The following is a 5850-nucleotide window of genomic DNA, read 5'->3' as shown; positions in this document are numbered from 1 at the left end:
TTACTTAAAACCAATGTGGGACTTTGTAATTTGAATTAAACACTTTTTATATTTTGTTAATTTGAATTAATTTTAATTTTATTAGGTAATTTTGAGTTTTATAGAATTTATCAATTAATAAATAAATACTGAAACACTAAAAAACTTTGCACATTTAATAATTGTTAATTTGAATTAATTTGAATTTTATTAGGTAATTTTGAGTTTCATAAAATTTATATCAATTAATAAATAAATACTGAAACTTTTTGCACAAAGGCCGAGAAAGTAGTACTACAATTGATCTTAGCCAAAAGACCAAGAAAGGTTAGCCAAAAGGCCGACCCAAAAAAATTTAGTACTACACTTGATCTTAGCCAAAAGGCCGAGAAGGTGTGATTATTATTTCTTTAGCTCTATAGTTTTATAAGAGACTTTCATGTAATCCTTTTTACTTAAAACCAATATGGGACTTTGTAATTTGAATTAAACTCTTTTTATATTTTGTTAATTCGAGTTAATTTTAAAAATAGTACTATACTTGATCTTAGCCAAAAAACTAAGAAAGGTTAACCAAAAGGCCAACCCAAAAAAATTTAGTACCACACTCGATCTTAGTCAAAAGGCCGAGAAGGTGTGATTATTATTTCTTTAGTTCTATAGTTTTATAAGAGGCTTCCATGTAATCCTTTTTACTTAAAACCAATATGGGACTTTGTAATTTGAATTAAACTCTTTTTATATTTTGTTAATTTGAATTAATTTTAATTTTATTAGGTAATTTTGAGTTTTATAGAATTTATATCAATTAATAAATAAATACTGAAATACTGAAACACTGAAACACTTTGCACATTTAATAATAGTATAGATATAGATATAGATATAAATATAGATATAGATATAGATTAGTATTACTACTAGTATGTAAATTACATGTATATAAATATATATAGGTAATTATTATTTCATAAGTAAATATCACGAGTTTAGTTATACATATATATTGTAGTATTGTGGAGAAAGAATTATACGTGAAAATATGGAGGAAGTATGAAGAATATATGTGAAAATAAGAAGAAAGAAAAAAAAAGGTAGCTGAGAGAGAGAGAAGAGGAGGAGGAAGAAGGAAAGGCCGAGTAAGGAGGCCAGATCAGAGGATTGGAGACGACGGTGACGAGACAAGCCGGAGTTGCAGAACTGAATTAAAGAAGCTTGTTGCACGTTGGTTTCGTTTCGAAACCTTTAGGCAAATTCTTTCTCTATTTCTCCTCTCAGAATCCCTAAGTTCTATACCTTGGGTATCATGATCTTAGGATTGAAAGTGCATGTTAATCACATAGACTTTGGTTAATAGCATGAAATCGGAGTTGTGTGTGTTTGTGCATAAATATGTATGTGTGATTTAATATATATATATATATATATATATATATATATATATATATATATATATGTTCATATGATGATGAAATTTGAAATTTAATTGGTTGATCTACGATTTTGATGGCCTAAAATATGTATTTAAGTTAGTATTGATGTATGAAAATTAATTGGGACTTAGATGCGTGATATAGGACCCGAAATGACGCATTTCATATTAGAAAATAGACATGCTGAATTGGTTATGGGGACCAGCACTTGAGCGATGTTGAATCTTTTAGGAAACGTGCAAATTTTAAAAACTTTTTGAGGAATTTTGATAAAAATAAATCTTGATTCATCACATAGAGACAAGTTTTATGTAAAAATAAAATATAATGTATCATTCAAATAACAGATTGAATACTTACATCAAAGGTCTATATAAACCTTTAAATCTTTCCTCTAAAGTGAATGTTTTCACTTATTGTAGATCCCTTAGCAAGATGTATTCTCCTCGGATCTCTATATTCTTGGTAATTGTTTTGCTTTTAGGAATCACTCATAAGTCTCCATGAATGACCTTGGAAAACTAAGCTTGTAGGAGCCTCCATTAGATGAGAACATAAACTCTAATTTTCTAGAGAGAGAAAATATATTTCTTTTTCCTTCTACTAAAAATCCCCCTAAAATATACATAGACCATGTATATTTATAGGCAACTTAAAGGTAAAGAAAAGGAAACAACTAATCCTTCTTAATCTTTAATTCACATGTCTCAAATCTAATATGATTCCAATATCAAGTTGGGCTATGAGTAAGAATCCATTGGGCCTATTATTTTATTGGCTACAATGAATTTATTATTGGCCCGGTCCATGGACCCAATTCAGTTAATTCATAAATTAATTTATACTCCATTAAAAGAAATTAATTGAACTCCAATTAAATAATAAATAACCTCTAAGTCAATATCGCACTTTGACCCCTCTATGCATAATTAGTTATCGGATAAATAAAGCCATCAATCCGACTACTTAATTAATATATTTATTTTGGTACCTTTGATTATTTCTGGCTCGATCACAATAAAATATTTATTTGACAAAAATAATAATTTAAATAAATAAATATATAATAAATCATTTTGTCTAAAAACACACGAAGGCCTTCGAATTTACTTTGTGATCAACCATAATCAATACAAAATAAATACAAGTAGCAATGATGCAAATATTGAAAATATAACCCTCTAACTATTAATTGCATAACTACCCAAAGTGTAGGTCTAAGGATCCCGAAGAATCCGCCGAACAAATCAAAGTAATTATTAATTAATAAAAGAGTCTATACTTTTCTCATGCTTAAGAGTCAAATGTCATGACAGTGATAGGGAGTAATTGCATACGACGGCTCTCGCAATATATCTCAACCTAACGCGGATCCAGTTCAAGTCTTAATTAATTATGAGTCCATCCATAATTACCGACTATGAACCATTTATGATTACTATTTATATTTATGTATTGATCGCCATCACATACATATATAAATATCTCTTGTAATTAAGTGGACACTATCAATTCTATAATGAATCGAAACATAATACATTGAATTCACCAATTGTATAAAGCATAAATATTTCAGAAACATATATCACTATAATCCAGATAGGAATTTGCTATGCCAGGGCATATAAATCCCAACAGCTCCCACTTGCCCTCATAGCCAATTCAAATTGCATCTGATAAGCGCTGAATATTATATATTCAAGCGCCCTAAATTGCATTAGTAAAGTCCGTTGTATGTTAATTTATGTAGATTATCTTCATTTATATGTTTTTATGCATTTTCAGGTTCATTGGCCAAAATGGAACAAGAATAAGGCCTTGTGGAATCTTGAGCAACAAAAGGTGCCAATGCTGAATTCTGGCAGCAGTAGAATCTGGACTTTGCTTGCCATTTTGACCTTCCAAACTCGAGAACTGGACTTCCCTCATAACATGAAAGATTTAGAGCTCTGAATCAGCTTTCCAAATCTTCAAACGGTTTGTCATTCAGAGCTCGGAGCAGAGAGTTATGGCCTTGTTACCAGAGGCGCGCAGAACTGCCTGGCAGCAATGAAATTCTGCCTTGATCTTCATTTTCGACCAAACATCCTTGAGAATTGGATCTCCACCAAAACATGAAATATTTGGAGCTCTGAATTAGCTTTCTAAATCTTCAAACGGTTCATCATTCAGAGTTTGGAGTGCAAAGTTATGGCTGTTTAACCAAAGTAGGTCTGGGCGGAGCAAGTGAAGCATGGGCATTTTTACACTAAATTCGAGTGCTCGAGGCCTTGCTTAGAGTGCTCGAATTTTGGGCAGAATGCCCTTCGGAAATGGCTCATTTCAGCCCACTTGCACCTTGGTTTCTTCACTTTGCTTTCCTCTTTAATGAAGTGGTTGGAGATGTTGGTTGGTGACCTTTTGGTGGTAGATAAGGCAAGGAAGGCCACAAATATCATTATGCTATATTCTACAAGATTAGAAGAGAGAGAGGAAAGCAAGGAGATGGAGTTCTTCAAGCTTGAAGAAGGGAGCACGAAAATGGAGGAGGTCTTCAAGCTTCTTCCTTCTTCCATTGCTCCTATGGGTAACTAAATCTTCTCTAGGGAGGTGATGAAGCCCCTCCCTTGTAAGCATGTTCTAGTGTAGATTTTACTTTTGGAATTTCAATGTATTATTGTTGGTGATTTTATGATCTAGAGCATCATATGTGTTGTAATGAATTCTAATGTCTATACATGATTATTTTGAGCTATTCATCTTGTCTTAGATGGTTTCTCTTCCTAATCATATTGCTTGCATTTCCATAGTGACAATGGAAGTTAGATCATAGAATGGTTTTAATGGCATGGAGTTTGAGAACTTTGATAAATCATTGCTTAGGATGCCCTTTGATGGTTTATACTTGATTCTTAACTTTGTGTGCTCTCATCATTTAATTAAGGGCTTGATAATCTTTGGCTTAGGGAGCATGTTGAAGACTACACCCTAGTTTAGGTAGTTCAAGCATGTGAATCTTTGATGGATTATTCTTGTTTTTGATTTAATGAACCTCTTGAGGATAGTATAGCAACCAAGGGTTGTTATGTGTCATGACCATCATTTATGTTGATTTTCCCAATTTAATCTCAATCTAGAATTTGTATAGGGTTGGAGCGGATTCATTTCCCTAGTTTTTCTCTACTTGTATTTCATTTCTTTTTAATTCTTGCAAGTTTCTAATTTATGCAATTTCAATATTCTTAGCTTAAGTGACAAACAACAAAACCCTTATAAACCCTTCATCATTCTAGAAAGATTCTAGACACTAAGGTTGCCGTAAGACTAGCGCAGTCCCAGTGGTTCGACTTACCCGACCAATAGCCCTATTTTACAATGATTCGTGCTATTGCGAAGGTTGATGTTTAGTTGATCAACCGATCAATTTTTGGCGCCGTTGCCGGGGACTGCAAACGGTTTAGCGACCAAGGTTCTAGGGTTAAATTTAGTTTTATTGTGAATACTGTGTTTTGTGAATATTTCTTGTGTGGTTTAACCTTTTTTGTGTTGTAAGTGAGATTCTAGGAACTCGAAGCTCGCCGTGGGAATGCTAGCAAATTGTAAGTCTAGAGGACCCCAGGTAAGTCTCGTGACTTCTAGTTTCGAATTGTGAATATCGTGCATGTGTTAAGCTTAGAAGTAATTAAATTGCAAGCCCTTGTCGAGGCTATTTCAATTGTTTTAAATTTCGTATTCAAGCATTGGTCCTTGTCGTGGCCATTTACATTTTTTTGTCTTGATAATTGAGGAGAATGGGAACATTGTATGTGGAGGTTATGGTGATGAAGTGTTGTGTTGATTGTTTTGTGTGTTGTTGAATTACTCCTAGATGGAGTATAGTTATCTTCCAACTCAATTCTACACACCTCATGAGTTTTGTGCTTTTTGCTCTAGTAATACACATCATACAAGAGATTGTCTTCCAACGAGACAATTCTCGGACTTCTATCTAGAGCAACCAAATGAAAATTTCTTTGAACCGGGTAGTGATCCATACTTCAATGGTTATAACTCGGGTTGGGGAGACCAACAAAACTTCTTGTGGCATGACATAGGAAATTCAACCCCACAATCTCATATGCAACCTTTTCAACCCAATGATCATCCTTTCCCGCCCTCTTCTCCTTTTCCACCGTCTCCATTGGATGAGCTAATTGTTGCTAACAAACAAATGATGGAGTCTATGCACACACAAATGATGGACTCCAACAATCAACTATTGGCTTCCCTTGCTAGCATGCAATCCACAGTAGAGTCTATCAATCAAGTGGTACCATATCACCAGTCCCAAGTTAGTGCAATGATAGATGACCAAATATCTCAAATTCAACAAAGGATTAATGCTAAAAATCATGAAGAGGAGGAAACATTTTCATTTGAATTTATGGCCAATCCAAAAGAAAATTCTATGAATGATGAG

General features: G+C 33.3%; 1 pseudogene; it reads right to left on the bottom strand.

Annotated features, from left to right (window-relative positions):
- Positions 1-235: 235 nt before the first annotated feature.
- Positions 236-376, bottom strand: LOC132280250 (U2 spliceosomal RNA; annotated as a pseudogene).
- Between the last annotated feature and the right edge of the window lie 5474 nt (positions 377-5850).

This window comes from Cornus florida, unplaced genomic scaffold (assembly GCF_030987335.1).
Source record: "Cornus florida cultivar Cherokee Brave unplaced genomic scaffold, ASM3098733v1 CherokeeBrave_3.0.0_Hap2_Chr10, whole genome shotgun sequence".
Classification (NCBI taxonomy): Eukaryota; Viridiplantae; Streptophyta; class Magnoliopsida; order Cornales; family Cornaceae; genus Cornus; species Cornus florida.
Note: the sequence above shows the minus strand (reverse complement) of the source record. Positions and strands in the feature narration are given on the sequence as shown.